Source organism: Lissotriton helveticus, chromosome 3_1 (genome assembly GCF_964261635.1).
Source record: "Lissotriton helveticus chromosome 3_1, aLisHel1.1, whole genome shotgun sequence".
In the NCBI taxonomy this organism is placed as follows: domain Eukaryota; kingdom Metazoa; phylum Chordata; class Amphibia; order Caudata; family Salamandridae; genus Lissotriton; species Lissotriton helveticus.
The window spans coordinates 244,259,945-244,283,992 of record NC_136061.1 but is presented as its reverse complement, the minus strand read 5'-3'; the positions used below and the strand labels follow the sequence as shown (position 1 = coordinate 244,283,992).

General features: G+C 49.9%; 1 protein-coding gene across 8 annotated transcripts in view; it reads right to left on the bottom strand.

The window, feature by feature from the left end:
- NF1 (neurofibromin 1) overlaps positions 1 to 24,048 on the bottom strand; it is a 2,143,703-nt gene that overhangs the window by 845,948 nt on the left and 1,273,707 nt on the right. The window lies entirely within an intron of this gene.

The following is a 24,048-nucleotide window of genomic DNA, read 5'->3' as shown; positions in this document are numbered from 1 at the left end:
TAGTAGTTAATCTTTTTTATGGGGTGTACCAACTATATTTAAATGACCATACTACCAACATATTTCTACACATATTTCAACATGCTAAAGATATTGATTATTTCCACGCCTTTTTTCCCCAACAAACTGGAAAGTCATATACTCAGATTTAACTGGTACCATCAAAATACTCCAGACAATAAAGAAGGGTGGGCTTGACCTGCCAGACATGTAGCTATACAACTGGGTAACGCAGTTTAGAAAAAAAATCTGTATTTAAATAAGCTCGTTCAATTAACAGATTTGGATTCCAAACCGCTTGAGAAATTGGCTATTTCCAGTATCTACAACAGGTTATATGTATACATTTGGGTCCTCAAAAAACGTAAAGGTACTGTTTAAACTAATCTTGACTGGACTGACATCTGCAACTACTATAAAATAACCATTTGTAAATGTAAATGTAAATGTAAATTGATACTTGTATAGCGCTCTACTCACCCGCAAGGGTCTCAAGGCGCTTGTACGAATACCGCTGTGGAACCCATCCTGGCTTTCCCTGTGAGGTGTCCACTCCTGGGCACCCCCAAGGTGGAGGCCAGGCATCCTTAGCGTTGTGGGGGCCGTTGTGGAGATTAAGCAAGCTATTGCCCAGAGTTGCAGAGTGGGACTCCATGATTGGAATAGGCACCGAGGCGAGAATTATCAGGTCCGTGGAATTTTGAGCCCAAGTCCCGCCGAGGCGGGGAATTGAACCCTGGTCCCGGGCTAGACCTCTGCATCAGGGTCTGCCGCTCTAACCATTGAGCCACACTTCTCCTCCATTTTGACTAAACACTCCAATATGGACGAATTAACCTTTTCCTGAGGTCTTTAACCTGCAACCAGGGCGAGAGAGCAATAGACATGCACAGCTGATGGACGGAATACAGAGCACATCAATCATTCTCCCCCAGTCAATAGATCTGGGTTAAAGCCATCATTCGTTTGCTCACCATGCCACCCCAGTTTAGACCCAGCCATATCAGTCTTGACCCTGTGCCTCATGAGAACAGTCCAGACAGAACAGCCGAGCCAGGTCCTTCCTGGACCGGAAACAAGTATCCTGGGACCAGTTTCGGGGCATCACCTGAAGCATACTTTTTGCATTTAACCTGCAACCAGCACAACTGTCAATGTATTGCTCCTTAAACGGGATGGAAGATCTGTTTTTTTAAGGATAGATTGGACATTTATTACTTTAGAAAAAAGTCAACTTAAAATCTCAAACAAGATGCCACAGTTCACATATCTGCATCTTCAGAATTAATTTTAGCTATTAATAAAGTCATAACCTATGCTAGAGTCAACACTCTGTACTCAAAGGTTTTATGAGCATACTGTATCCAAAATCTATGCACTGATTCAAGAAAAGTAAACAATTATACTAGCAGTTCATGAACAGCAAATCCTATGTAGCTTAGGAAAAACTCCATTATTTATTTCAACTTGCACTTTCAACACTGTATTTGACTACATTTCAATAACACAAATATGTATGAAAAATCTATTATACCCACCTGGAAAAAAATAAGCAAAGTCGGTAATAAAGCTGTTAAGCACAAGGTCCGTGGGCTACCCAAGACAGACAGTATTGTAAGCAGATACCTTATGGTTGGAAAAAACAACTAACCAGATATTATAAGACGATTATGCTTGGATATTTATAGGTGCTACCAGGACTATCATCCGGTTATCTTTCGAGATACTAAATCTTGCGTTAGCAGCTTCCGTGACTGGGATCAGATCCCAGTGACTGAGAAATTACTGGTATAATTTTACAGATATGCTAATTTAGAAAAAAAGATGGGCACATAGAAACTTAAAAAATAATAGCAGAATACATTTCTGCAAATCGATTGTAGTTTTACCATGCCAGAAATAATTAAATACTACCATCCTATCATCGTCTAACTGGTAAATCTTTCTAAACGTAACTATTTTTTGTATCTTACTCAAACAGCCATTTCCTTCAGTTTATACTGAGAAAATGCACATAACATATGGTTTATTTCTGTTGAATGGGACACTTTTGAATACCTCTCAAAGAGTAATATATCAGGCATCCCAACAGAGAATACAAGACTACTAATTTCTACCTGGTAATGGTGGTGGACGAAGATACCATTGTATACAATGAAAGACCCTGTGATATGTTCAAGATCCAATGATTTAATGTCGTACAGAGGACAGACCGCTATTAAGCAATTTTCAAACTCTTATAGAAAGGCTGTCATAGATAAACAATATTTAAAAATTAAAAATAGAAAGGGTAATAGTAGAGACAGCACAATAAAAAAGTGATGTCTTACCAACTGAACTCTCGCACACACCCTGGACATTTTCAAGGTTTATTGCACTGAATTTAACCAAAGCCACAGAGAAAAGAAAAATCAGTGACACAAACTCTGCCCTTGTCCTACCACTGCCGAAGTAACAACAAAGTAACCCGACCAGTGTTTATGTAACAGGTCTCAAAAATATGGCAGCAGATAGAGTTTGCAATCCTCCTATGTCGGGAGGCTGTAAAAGAAATGCGCCCGAGAATACACCACCATCAAATGAGCTGTACAAGGGTGTTCCTGTACAAAAGTATTTGTACACTAAAGTTATTAACCTTCACATAGCATCCACTGATAACAGAGCCATTAATGAATTGTATCATTTATATCGGTCACTGGACTACACTTTGCTCCATCATGCTTAAATCAGCCATTACCAAATTCATCATCTCCCACCTCAAAACCTGTACAATTTGAACTAACAACCTTAACCCCCAGTCTTTCTTTCCATAACTCAACAAACGTAACATCTTGCAACGAAACATAACAGTGTACTTTGACTCCCAAAAGAACCTATGTACCTGAATAAAATAAAGGATGGCTCCGATAAGTTTCCAACTCCTTAACATACTAAGGACTTGGAAGCACTTCCACAGTATGTATTAATTTCAGTCATGCTCACACAAAGTCACAAGTAAATCTGCAATGCATGTACCATCCTAATGTAATCTGTAAACCAATCTCCCACTATACTCACAAAACAGTTTGGCTCTCTGTTCAAATAGGGCATTGCTCAATTCCCTACCCTTGAACAATTACCTCAAAGTCACTCCGACAACTCTACGGGCATCCTGAATTGAACTATGGTAAGACTCTCAAAACTGCACAATTGGACATAATGTTATCTATGTTTGTGTTTGACTCACTATCTGCTGTCTATGCCCCTTTACACCTTCCAGTTACCTTAAGCTTCCAATGCTTGAATAACCAGTCCATATTTCTTCCTTGAAATAAATATTCAATTGATTAATAAATTAGGATGAAGACTAAAGCCTCACTTATATTTTCATACATAGTTCGCAATGTGCTTTATTTTCCCCAAAGAAAACCTTGACAGAATGTTTAATAAAAAGGAGATGTACTTTTGTGCCTTAAGATTCTCTGAGAAAAATATAAAAGAACCATCAAAGATTTGTTCGCAATTCTTTGTAGGAAAGTTTCTACATCAAGAAAGAAATCAAGCAAATTTCCTCTAGTCACACAGCCTGATATATCAACTAACTAACAGAGCAACCCCAGTCTAACAGCAAATTGACAAGGACAGTGGCAAAATGTATTCATACACACCCTAAAAGGTTTTCAACTACCAGGTCAGGTGGTCTGCAGAGAGGCTTTCTTAAAATTATCCCCATACGCCACTGGATAGTGTAGGCTAATTTCAAAACTAAGTTTGAAACTGCCGTACTGGTTTTAGGATGGAAGGATTCAGCAACTCAAAAACATAAAACAGCCGCAAGCACACATATGTTGGCTGCAAATACTGTTGACAAAAAAGACAATTGCATGAGCCTAACCACATAAAGACACACAAAAAATGGATAAAGGGAAACAGACGACTAGAATCGTTTTAATAACAGCCAAAGGGGTAACTGATTTTACCTTGAAAGAAACAGGGAACATCTCACAAAATGACTGAGATGACACAATAGTCCACTTTAACAGACATGAGAAACTGATCAGTTCACAAGTACATATTGCCAGATATGCTGTGGGGCTTTCCCTGGTGAGCAATCACCTTCAGTTTAAAATCATTTGTGGAGTATCAAGGAGCCCAAAGAAACAATGCAACTATTGCCAGTTATAAACCATTACAGTAGTCCCCTCTTAACAATGTCAAGGTGTCTGCATGAAACTGCAATAAATGTTAATCAGCAATAATTTTTGATATACCTTAGTTGCTCTAAATATCAATAACAATATCCCATTCCCCAAGAAGGAAAAACACAACGCATATTAAGTGAAAGGCTGGAAAGAAGCACAACTCCTTGTACTGGGACAAAAGGTAAGGGACTGAGAGGGCACACTTGAGTCAAGCAAGAATACCACAGCTTTTGCATTAAATGCTGTAAGGAAATGCCTCTTTTTGCAAGATAATCCTACTTTTTTAAAACTGATGCGGTTGGTTTTGGTCTCTGTACACTAGGACCCTGCTTACCTTCTTAAGTGCCTATGCTCTGACTCCTGAAAATGTGTGGAATTAGTGACAAATCCTCTGGCTCTGTCATGCTGCTGGCTCACAGGGCCCGTGCGCCTGTCAGAACTGGTGCTGAAGTGTAAAGTAACAGCTCTCAAAATTATGCTAATTTTCAATTTCTGTGTGCTGCATTCAGAAAGCATCACCTTTCAACCTGTCAGCAGAATGCCTGGTTTCCTTGGCCCTTGAACATTCTAAGAGCCAAGAGCAGCATGCTGTGTGCGCGCACAGACTGCGCCAGATGCACCAGATCAAAGTAAGTGCCAGTCTGAAGAGCCAATGCCACTCTTTCTGATATACCTGCTAAAGAGCGCACGCTCACTTTGCGTGACAGACAGTATAAGTGAATATGCAGTGTGTTAAACATGCTAACATGAACTTTCAGTGTTTCACACGACTATCCTGATGCACGTGCTAAAGACAGAGCCAGCGGAAGAGAGCTGTGGGGAGGGTGATGAACGATGAAGGCGTCGAGGTTACAGATCACAATATAGCCATAGCCATGAACAAACATTTAGGGCCACGCTAATTAATACAAAACAGATGGCCCCTGCACGCCACTGCGTAAAGATCGTGACTCCAGGGCCTAAAGGATACATTTCATTACAACCATGGCCTGCACGAGGGGGGAGACACTGTGTGGGAGACCAGCGCGGCCACGCTAATTAAAAACAGATGGCCCCTGCGCGCCGCTGCTGGCTCGCGAGAGCAAAACGCTCTGGGGGAAAACATTTCCCAAGAAGCTGGGACCTCCACACGCCTTTGGCCAATTGCGTACTAAAGCCAGACGCAAAGGCCAATCACGTGTGAGAACCACACACACGAGCTTCTACAAAAGCTGAAGTGATTCCAAGAGGTCGATTCTAGAGCAGCGCATGAGTGCTGCGCTAGGCTTGCCTAAACAGTCCAATGTTGCCTTTGTTATGGTTCAGGGAGGACCTATCCTGGCAGTCCTGGCTGGACTGTTAAAACTGGATCAGGGTCAAGACTGATTTGTATATTACTGGGTCGAAACTGAGGTGGTATGGTGTGCAAAAAACAATGGACTGGAATGCAGGCCAGAGTGACTCAAGCATTCTATCCATCACTTTTTGTACACTATTAGAAAACTGCATTTTCCTGCCTAAAACCTCTAGTCGCCTTTCCAGAGTTAATCCACTGTCACCTGGCAGCCTGTGGCCCCCCTACAAATGGCTTTCAGGAAAGGGAACAAAATAGCCATGGCTGGGAGGAGTTGTGACCGCCTCCTTACAGGATGGTTTGGGGGGAGCATGTCTACCAAAGGCACAAGATTCCAAGGGATATCCCTTGTCACAGGCCGATGTAACTAACACCGCAGCCTTCCCCTGCCATATCCCAAGTAGCCAGAGTGGCAGCAATCCCAGTTTGGGAGGTGGGGGTTTAGGGTTTCAGGGGACCTGTTCTAGAACTACTGTGCAGGGGGAGTTTCTTATTTTCCTAGGACATATCACACCTCAGGAGTGTGCCTAGAGTTCTGCACAAGTAAAAAAAAAAGGTCTGTCATATTGGTTTTAAGAAGACCTGCCTGCTCTGAGCTACAGGTACTAAGGGTTGAACCTTGGGCTTAAATTATATTGAGCTAAGCTGACCTAGTAAGGATTAGTGCAATTATTACTTGGAGAGGACTCCATTCCACTTCAATTAATAATACAATTTTTCACAAACGCCCACTATAGTCCATTGCAAACATCCTCAAAACTCACTACATGGCATTAAAGGAATAAAACAGGACTTGAGCAGTCGTCATTCACCAGATTTCCCCATCATTCCTCACTGCCGATGCAATCGGAATATCGGAACTACGGTCCAACGAACATAGCGAAGTAATCACTTGTCTAACTGCCCTTCCAAGCAAATGGATTTAAAAATAACACTACTACTCTTCCCAACTGAGACCTACTATAAAGAGGCACTTGATTAGCCTCTTCCCAGTCGTACAGATGTAAACGGAAATCCGCTACACAGTGATCAATTCCGGCTGCCCAACCTCTGCACAGGAAGAAGCCTGTTTTGTGCCCCAAGTTAAGTCATCAAGGGTGCACTTCTACAACTAGATCCATGCCCCTGATACATGGAATGATATACACAAGTGCTTCTACCCTTAAAGATACTAGGTGCTCACACACCTGTCCTGATGATGATCTCAATTGAATGAGATCGAAACACAGTCAACCTTATACCTACCAAACTATTATATAAAATTATCAATAGGAGTTCAGTGTCAAGTTGTTTTAAAGAGTTGAATGTTTTTAACCCTTCTTCACTCACTAGAGCACCTTTTTCTTCACTATTTGTGAGCACCTGATCGTGATAACAAAAAGATATATTTAATAAAATGAGTTGGTATTTAGCAATTAATAAATTACTTGCATTATACATTTGTGAGGTTGTCCTGCATTAGACTTGCCTTTATACTTGCCTTGCTTGCTAGAAAGTGCATAGTTTTGAGTCACAAATTAAAGTGTTTAGGACCTAATGTATAAATTCTTCCTTTCCCAAACGGAACCCATATGGGACCAATTGGCCCCATTGAACCACTGTTCGTTCAATATTATAGAACACCCCAGGTTCTTAAATTGTGGGGTTCCCTTGTTTTGAAAACATGATGGCGTGAAGGAAGACTTTCAAAGCCAAGCTGGTGACTCTCCACTCCAGAAGGCTGATATCAGTCCCCAGTCACCACTGCGAGCTCTAGGAGGGCCAAGGTGAGGGTTCTGCCGCTGACCAAACAGTACCGCAGTCACAAATGCAGATTTTTGCAGTCCCACTAGGACTTCAGATCCCACTGCAGAGCAAGCATACACCGTCTGATGTGCTTAACCAACAGGATGCAGAAGGCCATCACTATCAGCAGGCTAGGAGTCCTCCTTACTGAGATCCAGAGAAGAGGTTGAAACATCAGGGTCATAGACTCAATGCCCTGAACTCACCACTCTGGGACATAGGTGCGAAACTACACCAAGTCCAAAATGACTCAGATGAAGGGGAGCATCTAGGAAGAAGTAAGGCACATTGATGGTGAACCCCAACTATGTTATGTGGTTTATCGTAGTCTGGAGATGAATGATGACTGCCAGGGACGAGCCAGCCTTCAACAGCCAGTGATTTAGGTAGGGGAAGACTAAGACCCCTGACCTCTGGGGATGTGCTGTGACCACCCGCATAGCTTTCTTTCGTAAACCCCAGTAAGACACTGGTGAGGCCAAAGTAGAGCACATTTAACCAACATTTTTTATGGCCCACAGCAAACCACACATAGCGCCTGTGGGCCTGCAGAACGAGGATATGCAAATAAGCATTCTGTAGGTCCAACACCATCATCAAATCTACTTGAAAGAGGACAGACAAGACCTGAGCCAGGATGAGCATGAATTGGCCTTTGTAGGAAGGCATTGAGAGGGAAGCGATCCAAGATGGGATGAAGGCCATCATCTATTTTCAGCACAAGAAAGTAGCAGAAAAGCAGCAAAACCCACTTCTAGTATCAGCACCCTCTCTATGGATTCTTTAGCCAAAAGTGCCTGCACTTCCTGTTGCTACAAGGACAGGTAGTTCTCCATCAGTCATTCTGGAGAAGGTGCAAGGTGCAGTGGGTTTTTGAGGAAAGGTAAGAAGTAATCCTGTGGCAAATTTTGTAAGACCCAATTATCCAAAGTTACCGCATACTGCGCTGGCAGAAAATTACCCGTTTGTGACTGCGGTACTGTTTGGTCAACTACTGGGGAATATTCAAATGTTGAGGAACCTACAGTTAGAAGTCTATTAGTACAACAACTTTTTCTATACTAAGACCAAATGTACCATCAAATAAAAGGCACAGCAATGGGCTCAAGATCTGCACCCTCAAATGTGACTTCAGGGGATGGTACGAAACAACACATGCTTGGAACAATGGCCTGCATAATGCTCAAGATAAATAAATTCTGAAGGCGGTACATTGATGACAAAGCAAGCACAAGGAGATGATGGATGGAGCACTGAAAGTTTTCAGACACTCACCCCCCATTTACAGATCTGGGTTGAACCCATTATCGTTCTTTAGCTCACTTCGCCACTCCAGTTCAGACACAGCTCTATGCAAATCAGCCTTGACCCTGTGCCTCATGGGAACAGTCCAGCCGGAACTGCCAAGCCATGTCTTCACTGGACTGGAAACAAGCATCCTGGGACCGATTGAAGGCTAGAAGCCCTCATCAGCCAGGCTAGCTTGAATCCAGTAGCAAAGTGAGCAAGGGACCAACGTCTGGGCAGACCCTGCCAACTTAGGGCGAACAAAACAAACATAAGGAGATGATGGACAGAGCGCTGAAACTTTTCAGACACTCACCCCCAGTCACAAATGTGGGTTAAATCCATCAATATTCTTTAGCTCACTTCGCCACCCCAGTTCAGACACAGCTAAATGCAAATCAGTCTTGAACCTGTGCCTCATGGGAACAGTCCAGCCCGACCGGCCAATTCTATTAATTTGGAGTAGTACAGCTACAGGAAGAATTCCATGCTATACTGAATTACAGCAATTTTAATGTAAAACGGACATTGGAACACAGTGAAACCAGAATGATGTTCCTTGATATAGAATTAATTTACCGTAATGAAAAACTACAAAGCAGAGGTTTAATAAAGACAACTGCATGCCAACTCCTACCACCCACGGCATCAAATTGTTAATATTCCTTATGGAGAACTACTCAAAATAGAAGAAAGTGTGGTATAGTAGAAACATAGGAGGATGAATCACAAAAGACCCATAGGATAATTAAATACAGAGGGTATCCTGGGATATTATTTTAGGAAGTCAAACAGAGCAGATATATCCAACAGACAGAACCTGTTAGCAGACAAACCATATCCATTAGATGCTATATAACAAATAATTAGGTTCAACACTAGATTCTCTATTGAAAGTTCAAAATGTAACTCTATACTGTATAAACAATGCCACTTAAAATGACCTGACACTGGTCGAGTAGTTATCAGACGTTGAGCATTATCTTCGGCATTGTACAGTGTGCTGGTCCTGATCCGGTATATCCAAAGTCTTTTCAACTTTTCCAAGGCCAGACTCCTAACTACTATGGAGTTTTTGAGTTTCAAAAAGCAATAGTTAAAAAAATTAAATATGAAGTGGATTTTGTGTCTTAGTGCACAGTGGATTTCTGGGGCGTGGTCACAAGTTATTCACACAAAGTTCAAATTTGAAGAAATAAACACATTGTAATACTTTGAACTCAACGCCAAACAGCAAGAGAATACACATCATGTAACCTACAACACACAATACAAATGAAAAATGTCTAGAGTCACAAGAGGTACATGAGACCTTGCTAGTAAGATAGACTGAACAGAAGAGAAAATACGTAATTATATTGTCTGCTTCTTCATGAACACCGGTGAGTAAAGTTGCTCCAATCATCCTCATCCTGTTCAATCAGGTGTAGGACAGAAGAATGTTTGAAAACTGCTGAAAGTCACCAACAGCAGAAAATGAAAAACATGTAACATGGTCTGTAATTACATAAAACTGTGCACTAAACTGGGGGTGAAATAACTGAATGTCAGGTCACGCACCCTTTCATCCATAAAGTATGATCAGATGAGTTAGTCGTGACACCATTTAAAATTGTGATAAAGAACTGTGTAGGCATTCAGTCATTGTATTGTGTGCAAGATAAGTAAAGCACAAGTTACTTACCTTCGGTAACGATATATCTGTAAGAAACAGTAGTTAGTGTTAGATTCCTTACCTTAGAATATCCCCAGGCGTCAGACTGGATCCAGAAAGTTTTGCATAGCAGTACCCCTGCGCGGCCGTAGGAGTTGTCTGCGGCTCCACATCCGTCATCTGTGTCGTTGGCGCCGGAATGACGTCAGAGTACTTAGACGTCACCCTCGCGCACTGACGTCAGTTCTTATACACAGCTTTTCCGCGCCAGAAACGCAGAGCCATGATAAAAACCGACACTGGTGCCATGAAGCTAGGGCCCTCAAAGGGAAGAACCTTAACCCTAGATAACAGTTCGCAGAATGGGGAGGATGGGTGGGGCGGTAAGGAATCTAACACGAACTGCTGTTTCTTACAAATATATCGTTACCAAAGGTAAGTAACTTGTGAATCTGAAAGAAACAGGTGTTGGACTCCTTACCTTAGAATAGATACCCCAGCAATACCAACCAAGGTAGTGGATCTGCGAACCAATGATCACACCAGAAAGTCCTGGAGAACAGAACGGCCGAAAAAGCCATCTCTCTGGACTTGGCTGTCCAGGCAGTAGTGTCTAGCGAACCCCACGTAGCTGCCTGACAGATGTCCTGCAAGGGGACTCCCTGACCCAGGGCAGTAGTAGCCGCCGTGGCCCGAGTGGAATGGGCACGCAGCCCCACAGGAGGCTCCTTTTTAGCCAGTGAATAACAAGCCTCTATGCACAAAACGACCCATCGAGAAACCAACAAAGAGCTGGTCGTCCACCGGAATTGGCGTGTGCGGTCCAGATAGAATGAGAGCGCACGTTTTGGGTCCAGACGGTGGAGCCTCTCTTCCTCTTTCGAGGGATACGGAGGTGGAAAGAAGGTGGGCAAGGTGATGGACTGCCAGATGTGAAAGGCTGTAACAATCTTGGGCAGGAAAGAAGGACACGTTCTTAAAACAACTTTGTCCGGATGGACAGAAAGAAAAGGAGGCTTTGAAGATAGAGCCTGGAGCTCACTCACTCTCCTGGCAGAGGTGATGGCAACCAGGAATGCAGTCTTAAGAGAAAGAAGACAAAGAGGGCAATTGTGAAGTGGCTCGAAGGGAGCGCACATCAAGTAAGTCAGAACAAGGTTCAAGTCCCACTTAGGCATCACAAAAGGAACAGGAGGAAACATGTGAGTGATGCCCTTCAAGAATCTATTTACAACAGGGGACTTGAAAGAGAAGGCTGATCAGGGAGCCTTAAGAAGGCTGAAATGGCAGCCTTTGATAGTGCCCAGAGCAGAGCCCTGCTGGGCAAGAGAAAGAAGAAAGAGGAGAACCTCTGAAAGGGGGGCAGAAAGAGGATCCACAGCCTTTGCTGTGCACCATGCCACAAATTTGTTCCACCTGCAGGCGTACAACGATTTTGTGAAGGGACGCCTGGCTGCCAGAATGACATAGAAGACTTCAGGAGGCAAGTAAAATGGCCTCAACTGTCGCCGCTCAATCTCCACGCATGGAAGTGGAGACTGGACAGGTTCGGGTGGAGGACCGTCCCCTGCTGCTGCGACAGAAGGTCCTCCTGAAGGGGCAGACGAATCGGGAGATCAACTGACATGCTGAGTAGCTCGGGATACCAGTATCTTCGTGCCTAGTCCGGAGCTACAAGGATGACTTGGGCCCGGTCGCGCGTGATCTTCTATAGCACTCTGGGCAGAAGTGGTATAGGGGGAAAGACGTACAACAAACCGCAGCTCCACTCGCGACGAAAAGCGCCCCCGAGCGAGTGCCGCCTTGGAAATTCCAACGCGCAGAACTGATGACATTGCGCGTTCTCTTCTGTGGCGAATAGATCTAACCAAGGCTCTCCCCACTGCTGAAAGACCTTGCGCCACGTCAGAGTTCAGACGCCATTCGTGATCCGTCATGCACCGATGGTTGAGTTCGTCCACCCTGGCGTTCAGGGAACCTGCCAGGTGTTGAACCACCAGGGACACGCCCCGGTGTTCCAGCCATTGCCAGAGCCTCCTGCCAAAGGGTCCACGACCCCACCCCGCCCTGTTTGTTGCAGTACCACATGGCGGTGGTGTTGTCCGTGAACACCTGCACTACACAGAGGGAAGGAAGGCTTTCAGTGCAAGCCGGATCGCCTGCAGCTACAGAAGGTTGACGTGGAGCCGGGACTCCGCCAGAGACCAGAGGCCTCTGATCTCCCTCTTTCCCATGTGGCCACTCCATCTCAGGAGGGACGCGTCCGTCACCACTACGTCCTCTGGTTGGGGTAGGGAGCGAGATCTGCCACTGACCCAATCACGGTCCGTGAGCCACCACTGCAACTGTCTCGCAGTGCCCTCCGAGATCAGCACGTGGTCTGACAGGTTGCCCTGATGCTGGGCCCACTGAAACTTCAGGTCCCACTGCAGAGCCCGCATCAGCCACCTGGCCTGATGCACCAGAAGGATGCAGGAGGCTTTCAGCCCCAGGAGCCGCAGCGTCAACCTGACCGAGACTCGGAAGAAAGGCTGAAAGATCGGAATCAGAGCCTGAATATCCCAAACCCGCTGTTCGAGAGGATACACCCGAAACTGCGCCGAATCCAGAACCGCTCTGATGAAGAGGAGCTTCTGAGAGGGACACAGGTGTGACTTCGGCACATTGATGGAGAACCCCAGCAGTTGCAGGAGGTCGGCCAGAGTCTGGAGGTGGCCGACGACTGTCTGGGGCGAGACCGCCTTCAACAACCAGTCGTCGAGATAGGGGAAGACTGACACCCCTAATCTGTGCAGATGAGCTGCGACCACTGCCATCACTTTCGTGAACACCCGAGGGGCACTGGTAAGACCGAAGGGGAGCACGGTAAACTGAAAGTGCTCATGGCCTACCGTGAACTGCAGGTAACACCGGTGGGCCGGCAGGACGGGGATGTGAAAATATGCATCCTGCAAGTCCAACGCTACCATCATGTCTCCGGGGTCTAGGGCAGCTAACACCTGAGCCAGAGTCAGCATCTTGAACTTCTCCTTCCGGAGGAAGCCGTTGACGTTCCGCAGGTCCAAGATAGGGCGCAGGCCACCTTTGCCCTTTTTGGGAACCAGAAAGTAGTGGGAGTAACAACCACACCCTAATTCTGGCCCAGGAACGCGCTCAATGGCCCCCTTGGCCAAGAGGGCCGTAACTTCCTCTTGCAGAAGTTGCAAGTGATCCCCGACGCGCGGTGGTACTGCGGAGGAATGGCTGGAAGGGTCGCCTCGAAGGGGAGGGAGTAGCCCCTTCGGACGATTTGCAGCACCCACCTGTCTGATGTGATGGTGCGCCAGTGGAGGAGGTGATGGCAAACCCTGCCACCCACTGGCGTCAAATGGGCCTGAAAGCTCGGACTAGGAAGGCTTAGAGGCGGATGCAGCGGGGGTGGATGTGGACTGGCCTCGCGGCTGTCCCCTGGCACGGCCACGGCGCTTACAACGTCCGCCGCTGTGCTCGATGTTAGTCTGCGACCCGTGGCTGGCAGGACGTGAGGGGGCGCCCCTTCCTTGGCCACGAAAGGAGCGAAAGGCAGAAGTTTGCTGGCGCTGACCCGACAGGCCCAAGGACTTGGCCGTAGCACTAGAGTCCTTGAAACGCTCAAGCGCACTGTCTGCCTTGTCGCCAAAGAGGCGACGGCCATCAAACGGCACATCCATGAGCGTGTTCTGGACATCAGCCGAGAAGTTGGCGGACCTCAGCCAGGCGTGGCGGCGAACCGCCAGAGTTGTGGAAATCGCCCACCCTAGCGAGTCTGTATTATCCAGCCCAGATTGGCTCCCTGTGGAGTCCAGGATTACATTTAAGTTTCTCTGTCTCGCTCATGGGGCAGTCTTCCGCTCTGGTTCAGAGAGTATTAGGTCTCTCCTTCATACCTATTCTCCCAGCAGGACCCTCCGGTCATCTTCAAAAAATCTCCTATCAGTCCCCAGATTTGCCAAAGCAAGATGGGGAGGGAAAGCCTTTGTCACCTTAGTTCCTAAGCTTTGGAACTCTCTTCCACCTGAGCTGGTTGGATTACCCTCTCTGGCGCGCTTCCGCAAAGAACTTAAAACGTGGTTTTTCCGTCTGGCGTATTCTTAGATTTGTACTCGGAGAATCTGAGACGGCCTTTTCAAATTTGTGCGCCTTGATGCCCTTGGGCTAAGTTTGCGCGATATAAATTCTCAATCAATCAATCAACATCGAATAGAGTACCGTGCTGTATCTCGGACTTCCGCAAGGGCTTAAGCGAGTTTCCTCCGAGCAGTCTGGCAGCGCGTCTGCAACCGTGTCCTACAGAGAGTGGGTGTAACAGGCCAAAAGGCAAGCGATGTTGACCGACCGCAACCCCAAACTAAGTGAGGAGAACAGCTTCTTACCGAACTGGTCATACCTTTGGATTCCCGATCAGGAGGGGCAGTCGGGAATGCGGTCTGGGAGTTAGAGGCCTGGATAACCAGGCTCTCGGGGGTGGGGTGGGCGGACAGGAAGCTAGGGTCGCCCGGGGCCGGGCGGTGGCGTCTGGTCACGTTCCGATCTACAGGGGGGCCTGTAGCAGGCTTGGACCAGGTGCCCAACAGAACGTCAGTAAGAGCCTCATTAAACGGCAGTAGAGGCTCCGAAGAGCATGCCTGCGGTTTGAGGACCTCGGTGAGGTTAGTCTTCACGGCCGCGACGGGGAGCTCAAGAGCCAAGGCCTTGGCCGCCCTCATCAACACCACGCTGTAAGCAGCCCCCTCCTTTGTAGCCACGGTAGGAGAGGAGACAAATCCAGTGTTGGGCGAAGTGTCCAGACCACTGGCCTCCCCTAAGCTCAACTGCCCAGTCCTGATACGACTGGCACTCCCGTGCCAGAGGGTCCTCAGATCCCTCCCAATCCTCCTCGCCCCGCCCCCATCTCCTGATAGTCAGGTCCAAAGGATGGGGCCGGACCATAGAAGAATTGCTCTTCTCTCTGCGTCGAATGCGGCGTCGAGCGACGCCGGTCCGACGCCGGATCCGGACCAAGGGGGGAGGGGGGACCGGGGACGACGTCGTCTGGGGACGGCGTCGAGGGCAACACCCTGGGGGTCGGCGCCGGCGTAGGGGTCGTAAGGCCGACCAGCAGCGACCCGGATCCAGACCCGGATCCATTAGGGCCCTGCGGCGTTGGGACCGGAGTCATCGACGGCGCCGGGGCCGAAGCACACAACGGCGCCGGGGCCAAAGCCACCGGCCCGCAAGGGCACCCAGACGGACCCACGGGGCCTGGAGGCACCTCCGTAGGGCCCGTCAGAGGGGAGGGATTCCTCATGGCCACGAGCAAGGCGCTGATCTCCTTCGGCGTCTAGTTCGGCCCAGGGACCGGCGCCTGCTGCTCCAGCAGAGCCGCGTGGGCGGTGTCGTCCGAACCCCCGGCCACATCGTGTGAGCGTCGGAGGGAGTCAGAAGAGCAGTGTCGTCTCTTCGACTTCTTATGCCTCTTTCCTGAGGACTTGGAGCCCGACGAGTGGTGTCGACTCGCCGAGCTGTGATGACTGGGGCCCCGCGACCGGGGCCGACTGCCTGAGATCAAGGCGCTTACGGGACCGCTCCCGCCTAGCCTTCAACGTCAAGGCCCGGCAGTCGAGGCACGACTTGTCATCGGTGGTTGGGCCCAAGACAATACAGGCACCGACGGTGGGGGTCGGTACCCGACATCAGGTAGTTACAGTTGGCACAGGGTTTGAACCCGGGCATCCCTATCGGCACCGAGAGTCCTATCAACTCGAAGAAGGATCCAAAAGAGATCGAAAAAGTTAGTCAAAAATTGACTAAGAAGTACTGCTTTTTCCGTATCTGCGCTTGCTGGCGTGGAAAAAAGAAGAACTGACAGCGCGCGAGGGCGGCGTTTAAGTACTCCGGCGACGTCATCCCAGCGCCAATGACGTCGACGACGGACACAGAGCCGCAGACGACACCTACCGACGCGCAGGGGTACTGCTACGCAAAGCTTTCCAGGTCCAGTCTGACGCCTGGGGATATTCTAAGGTAAGGAATCTAACACTAACCGGTTTCTTTCAGATATTAAATGCCATAAGAGTAATAAATAAATATTTGCAGCAGTATAGTTAGAAAAAGAGAAAGTCATGACAAACAAATGAATTAGTGTCCACTGTTTACAATGTTTTGGTGGATACTCTATTAACTTTTAGATTAATCACCTTGAGAATCTTTCCTATGCCCCAGACTATATCCAGAAAAGTTGAAACAGTTCAGCCAAATCTGCAGGTAGCATCCCATCCCTTCACTCAAGACTGTTGCCTCCCTGGATTTGACATAATGTAGGAGTATGTGGTACCACCCAGGCCCTTTGAGATTAGTTCCAGTCCTTTTTGCACACCTTTAGAAGCAAAGACAAGATTGACGATAGCAACAGGAATGCAGTGTTGAAAACTAACTTTGGACCATTTTAGATGCACCATACCACTCCTCAGAACAGAGAGATGCACTGGTCAGTGAGGAATTTGGCAGTTGATAGAGTATCTACCAGAAACAATCTTAATGCAAAGAGTAACAGAACACATAATAGATCTCATAGTCTTTGCTTCGTCATTCTTAGCTCCAGCAAATTCCACAAAGAGCTACTCAGTTCTGTTGTGTGTGTGGTTGATATAGTACAACACTAAGGGTCTGGGAAGGAGTATATGTAGCTACTCTTAGTCTCTGATAGGATGAGGAGGAAGAAAGAAGGATGAAAAAGTCACAGACTGGCTCATTTGAGAAGCAGATATCACTTTTGGATCGAAAGATTGGCAGGTGCACAGAAAGAGTTTGTAAAGGAATATTATGAAGGGAGGTCAGAAGGAGAGGCCTTAAAGTTCACTGATCATAGAGCTTAATTTATGGTCACTTAGAAAACAGTTTTCAAAGTCGACAGGTGACCTAGGCAACTGTGCATCGGCTCAAAAGGGGATGCCTTAGGACCATTAACATAAGAACCAAATTAAATGGAATGGGAGGAAACATCTTAAAAAAAGGCTGTCGACCTAAAGAACAAGTTACTTACCTTCGGTAACGATATATCTGTAAGAAACAGTAGTTAGTATTAGATTCCTTACCTTAGAATATCCCCAGGCGTCAGTCTGGATCCGGAAACTTTTGCGTAGCAGTACCCCTGCGCGTCGGTAGGCGTCGTCTGCAGGCGTCCCCTGCGGCTCCGCGTCGTCGGCGTCGTGCGCCGTGATGACGTCGCTGGAGTATATAGACGCCGCCTCCGCGCGCTGACGTCAGTTCTTTGCACACAGCTTTTCCGCGCCAGAACACGCAGAGCCATGTGAGAACCAACACTGGTGCCATTTGAAACTAGGGCCCTGAAAGGGATGTCCTTAACCCTAGGTATCAGTTCGCAGAACGGGGAGGATGGGCGGGGCGGTAAGGAATCTAATACTAACTACTGTTTCTTACAGATATATCGTTACCGAAGGTAAGTAACTTGTTCATCTGAAAGAAACAGGTTAGTATTAGATTCCTTACCTTAGAATAGATACCCCAGCAATACCAACCCCGGTGGTGGGTCTGCGAACCAATACAACCTACACCAGAAAGTCCTGGAGGACCGAACGGCCAAAGAAGCCATCCCTCCGGACTTGACTGTCCAGGCAGTAGTGCCTCGCAAAGGTGTGCAGCGAGGCCCACGTGGCCGCCTGGCAAATGTCCTGCAAAGGGACTCCCCGGCCCAGGGCAGTAGTAGCCGCCGTGGCCCGAGTGGAATGGGCCCTCAGCCCAACAGGAGGCTCCTTCCGAGCCAAAGAGTAGCATGCTTTGATGCACAGGACGACCCACCGAGAGATGGTCCGTTTCTGTACCGCCCTTCCCTTCTTCTCACCCACGTAGCCAACAAACAGTTGGTCATCCACCCGGAACTGGCGTGTGCGATCCATATAGAATGAAAGCGCACGTTTTGGGTCCAGACGATGGAGCCGCTCTTCATCCTTTGAAGGATGCGGAGGCGGGAAGAAAGAGGGCAAGGTGATGGACTGCCCAATGTGAAAAGCAGAGACTACCTTGGGCAGGAAAGAAGGTCTAGTCCGAAGAACCACCTTATCAGGATGAACAGACAAGAAAGGAGGTTGAATAGAAAGAGCCTGGAGCTCACTCACTCTCCTGGCAGAGGTGATGGCTACCAGGAAGGCCGTCTTTAAGGTGAGAAGACGGAGAGGACAGGAATGAAGGGGCTCAAAGGGAGCGCACATCAGGAAAGTCAAAACCAGGTTCAAGTCCCACTGAGGCATCACGAACGGAGTTGGAGGATACATGTGCGTGATGCCCTTCAAGAATCTCAACACAATAGGGGACTTGAACAAAGATGGCTGATCAGGTAGCCTCAAGAAGGCGGAAAGGGCAGAAAGATAGCCCTTGATAGTGCCCAGAGCAGAGCCCTGCTGGGCAAGGGAAAGGAGGAAGAGGAGAACCTCAGACAGAGGGGCAGAAAGGGGATCCACAGCCTTCGCTGTGCACCATGCCACAAATCTGTTCCACCGGCAGGCGTATACCGACTTTGTGGAGGGACGCCTGGCTGCCAGAATGACATCACAGACTTCAGGAGGCAAGTCAAATGGCCTCAACTGTCGCCGCTCAATCTCCACGCATGGAGGTGGAGACTGGACAGGTTCGGGTGGAGGACCGTCCCCTGCTGCTGCGACAGAAGGTCCTCCTGAAGGGGCAGGCGGATCGAGGGACCGACTGTCATGCTGAGTAGCTCGGGATACCAGTACCTTCGAGCCCAGTCCGGAGCCACAAGGATAACTTGGGCCCGGTCGCGCCTGATCTTCTTCAGCACTCTGGGCAGAAGTGGTATAGGCGGAAAGGCGTACAACAGACCGCAACTCCACTCGCGCCGAAAGGCGTCGCCGAGCGAGTGCCGTCTTGGAAACTCCAACGCGCAGAACTGATGACATTGCGCGTTCTCTTCTGTGGCGAATAGATCTAACCAAGGCTCTCCCCATTGCTGAAAGAGGCCTCTCGCCACATCCGAGTTCAGACGCCATTCGTGATCCACCGAGCACCGACGGCTGAGTTCGTCCGCCCTGGCGTTCAGAGAACCTGCCAGGTGTTGAACCGTCAGAGTCACGCCCTGACGTTCCAGCCATTGCCAGAGGCGCAGAGCCTCTTGGCAAAGGGTCCACGACCCCACACCGCCCTGTTTGTTGCAGTACCACATGGCGGTGGTGTTGTCCGTGAACACCTGCACTACACTCCCGTTGACAAAGGGGAGGAATGCCTTCAGTGCTAGGCGAATCGCCCGCAGCTCCAACATGTTGATATGGAGCCGGGACTCCGCCGGAGACCAGAGGCCTCTGATCTCCGCCTCTCCCAAGTGGCCACCCCAGCCTTGGAGGGACGCGTCCGTCACAACCACGTGCTCCGGTTGGGGAAGGGAGAGGGATCTGCCCCTGACCCAATCGCGGTCCGTAAGCCACCACTGCAACTGTCTCGCAGTGCCCTCCGAGATCAGGACATGGTCGGATAGGTTGCCCTGATGCTGGGCCCACTGAAACTTCAGGTCCCACTGCAGAGCCCGCATCCGCCATCTGGCGTGATGCACCAGAAGGATGCAGGAGGCCATCAGCCCCAGAAGCCGCAGCGTCAACCTGACCGAAACCCGGGATAACGGCTGAAAGATGGGAATCAGAGCCTGAATATCCCGGACCCGCCGTTCCGGAGGATAAACCCGAAACTGCGCCGAGTCGAGAACCGCTCCGATGAAAAGGAGCTTTTGAGAGGGACACAGGTGTGATTTCGGCACATTGATGGAAAACCCCAGCTCGTGCAGGAGGTCTGCCGTCATCTGAAGGTGGTGGACGACTGTCTGGGGCGAGCCCGCCTTCAACAGCCAGTCGTCGAGGTAGGGGAAGACTGAAACCCCTAACCGGCGCAGATGAGCTGCGACCACCGCCATCACTTTCGTGAACACCCGTGGGGCGCTGGTAAGGCCGAATGGGAGCACGATAAACTGAAAGTGCTCGTGGCCTACCGTGAACCGCAGGTAACGCCGGTGGGCCGGCAGGACGGGGATGTGAAAGTACGCATCCTGCAAGTCCAACGCTACCATCCAGTCTTGTGGGTCTAGAGCAGCCAAGACCTGAGCCAAAGTCAACATCTTGAACTTCTCCTTCCGGAGGAAGCCGTTGACGTTCCGTAGATCCAAGATAGGACGCAGGCCTCCCTTGTCCTTCTTGGGTACCAGAAAGTAGTGGGAGTAGCAACCACACCCTACTTCTGGCCCAGGAACGCGCTCGATGGCCCCCTTGGCCAAGAGGGCCGTAACTTCCTCCTGCAGAAGTGTCAAGTGGTCCCCCGACACACGGTGGTTCTGCGGTGGCATGGCTGGAGGAGTGGACTCGAAGGGGAGGGCATAGCCCCTTCGGACAAGCTGCAGCACCCACCTGTCCGATGTTATCGCGCGCCAGCGGGAGTGGTGATGGCGAACCCTGCCACCCACTGGCGTCACGTGAGCCCGAAAGCTCGGACTAGGAAGGCTTGGATGCCGCAGCGGAGGGAGGCGTGGACTGACCACGACGCTGGCCTCTACCGCCACCACGGCGGAAACCACGGGCGCCACCGCGCTGGGGAGCGCTCTGCGCCGCGTGGCTGGCAGCACGTGTGGGACCTCCCCTCCCTTGGCCACGAAAGGGCCGAAACGAACCCGTCTGCTGGCGCTGGGTCGAGAGACCCAAGGACTTGGCCGTGACCCTGGAGTCCTTGAAGCGCTCCAGCGCGTGGTCCGCTTTGTCACCAAATAGGCGACTGCCATCAAATGGCATGTCCATAAGTGTATTTTGGACGTCTGGTGAGAAGTTGGCAGACCTCAGCCAGGCATGGCGACGAATCGCCACCGTAGTGGACATGGCCCGTCCCAGTGAGTCCGTGGTGTCCAGACCACAACGGATCGAGTACCGCGCCGCATCCCGGCCTTCAACCAAGGCCCGGGTGAGCTTGTCCCGCACTTCCTGGGGGCATTGCGGCAAACACTCCTCGACCGTATCCCACAGGGAGTGGGTGTAGCGGCCCAAGAGGCACGCGGTGTTACAAGACCGCAGTCCAGCGCTCAAAGAGGAAAACACTTTTTTTCCAAATTGGTCGTACCTCTTTGATTCCCGGTCGGGCGGAGCCGACGGAAATGCGGACTGTGAAGTGGAGGCCTGGATCACCAGACTCTCCGGGGAGGGATGGGTGGACAGGAAGGCAGGGTCGTCCGAGCAGGGACGGTGACGCCTGGCAACGTTCCGGTCAACCGGCGCACCAGAAGCGGGCCTGGACCAGGTGCCCAGAAGGACATCCGTCAGGGCCTCATTAAACGGCAGCAGAGGCTCCTGGGGGCATGACTGCGGTTTAAAAACTTCCGTCAGAATATTCGGTTTGACCTTCGCGACGGGGAGCTCAAGGTGTAAGGCCTTGGCAGCCCTCATCAGGACCACCGAATAGGCAGCACCCGCCTCGGACGCCACAGGGGACGGAGAGACAAACCAAGGGTTGGGCGACTCGTCCAGGCCACTGGCATCACCCAGATCACCTACCCAGTCCACATCGTACTGGCAGGCACGGGATAGAGGGTCCTCAGACCCCTCCCAACCCTCTCCATACTCCTCCTCGTCATACCCATATTCTGGGTCGACGATATAGACATCGGGGTCAACGGGCCCCATCGGCGTCGGGTCCGGCGTCGGCCGACGCCGGTCCGGCTCCGAGTCCGGAGTCGGGGAGGAAAGGGGGGTGGCGCCGCGCGGCGTCGGTGCCGGGGACCCGACGCCGGCCGGAGCCGACGGCGGAGTCGCTGCACCACGCGGGGGCGGTACCACGGGTTGGCCCACAGGAACCGACGCCGGAGAGGCCGGGAGACCAGCCGGCGACGAACCAGAGGGAACCAGCGGCGCCGGGGCCGGAGCCACCGGCGGCGCCGGGGCAGGAGCACCCGAACCGCTCGGGCCCCCAGACGGGACCGACGGGCCCGCAGGCGCCGAAGGCCCCGCCGGAGAAGACCTCGCCCTCATAGCAATGAGGAAGGCCTCGATCTCCTCACGCGACGCGCCTTCCCCAGGGACCGACAGGTGTGGGGTAGACGGCGTCGGCGACCCATGCGGGACCGCGGGGGTGGGGTCACCCGAGCCCCCGGCCGCAGCACGCGGGCGTCGGGGGGAGTCGGGGGTGCGATGGCGACGCCCCGACTTCTTGTGCTTACCTGACGAGCCGGAGGAATGGTGGCGACTCCCGGAGCGCCCATGGCGGCTCCGCGACCGTTCCCTCGACCGCTCCCTCGACCTCCGACCGGACCGGGACCGCTCTCGACGCGGGGCCGACAACCGGAGCTCGAGAAGCTTGCGGGACCGCTCCCGCCTAGCTTTTCCAGTCAAGGCCCGACAGTCGACGCAGGACTCCACGTCGTGGTCCGCGCCCAGACACCGGAGGCAGAGTCGATGGTGGTCGGTGACCGACATCAGGCGGTCGCACTCGTCACAACTCTTGAAACCGGGCATCCTACCGGCACCGTAAAGATCAATCAGTTAACAAAAAACTTGGTCAAAAGACCGGAGTACTGCTCTTCGGATCTGCGCTAACTGGCGCGGAAAAAAGAAGAACTGACGTCAGCGCGCGGAGGCGGCGTCTATATACTCCAGCGACGTCATCACGGCGCACGACGCCGACGACGCGGAGCCGCAGGGGACGCCTGCAGACGACGCCTACCGACGCGCAGGGGTACTGCTACGCAAAAGTTTCCGGATCCAGACTGACGCCTGGGGATATTCTAAGGTAAGGAATCTAATACTAACCTGTTTCTTTCAGATAAGGCTGGACAGAAACACATATGAAGGCAGATGGGGCAGTCAAATAGCTTGTCACTGTAGCCAAAGGTCGGACCAGCTGGGCAAGAGTGAAAAACATAACATGTTAGCAGGGTGGGACTGAAGAGTATTTAGATCTTCCAGATCTCACCACTGAGAAAACACATTCTAACAATATACACAAATGGATTTTGTGGCAACCTAGGAGACAGTTGCAACCTCAAATAGAAAGCAGAAGGACTGTAGTTCAATGGTTCTGAACCTTTTGACTTCTGCGGACACCCACTTAATCATTACTGGAACCTGTGGAACCCCACTGAATCATTACTGGAATCTGTGGACCCCCTGAGTCATTACTGAAGCCAGGGACCCCGGCCTAAGCATTGTTGATTATTTGAACCATAAAACAATGCACAACAAATGCAGAAAAAAAGCATTCATCAACAAATACACATGACATTTTTTTTAATTCACAAACAAATAATAAAAAAATAATTTAATCGAAAGGTTGGAGCTTTTCTAAAATCAATTGTCGCCACTAATCATACTATTTTCTGTTTGGTGCACCTGCACTGTTACCACGCATCAACCTGAGGATAATAATTTAATTTTTGGCCTTCAATTTCAAATTCCTACACATTTATAGTAAGTTTTAAATTTTCCAATTGTACATTTAGTTTCTTTATTGATATACATCTTTTTAATCAATTAATATTATTTAATTTTCTAAGAAGTCGCGGACACCCTGCGCTTTGTAGACCCACTGGGTTCCCTGGACCACAGATTGGGAACCAGTGCTCTAATGAACACAGCTTGATCAACGTGTGCGGTCGCAGTATTTGGGGTCTTGGTGCAGCAAAGCCAGTGCAAGATGGTAGTGGGGAGCTGCTAGTGTTTGCGCTGATTTAATCTTTAAACAAGTCGAGCCCAAAAGGAGCAATACCATTTGCCGGGATGTTTGGACTGCTGTAAAGGACGGTGCAGCAGAGAGTGCTG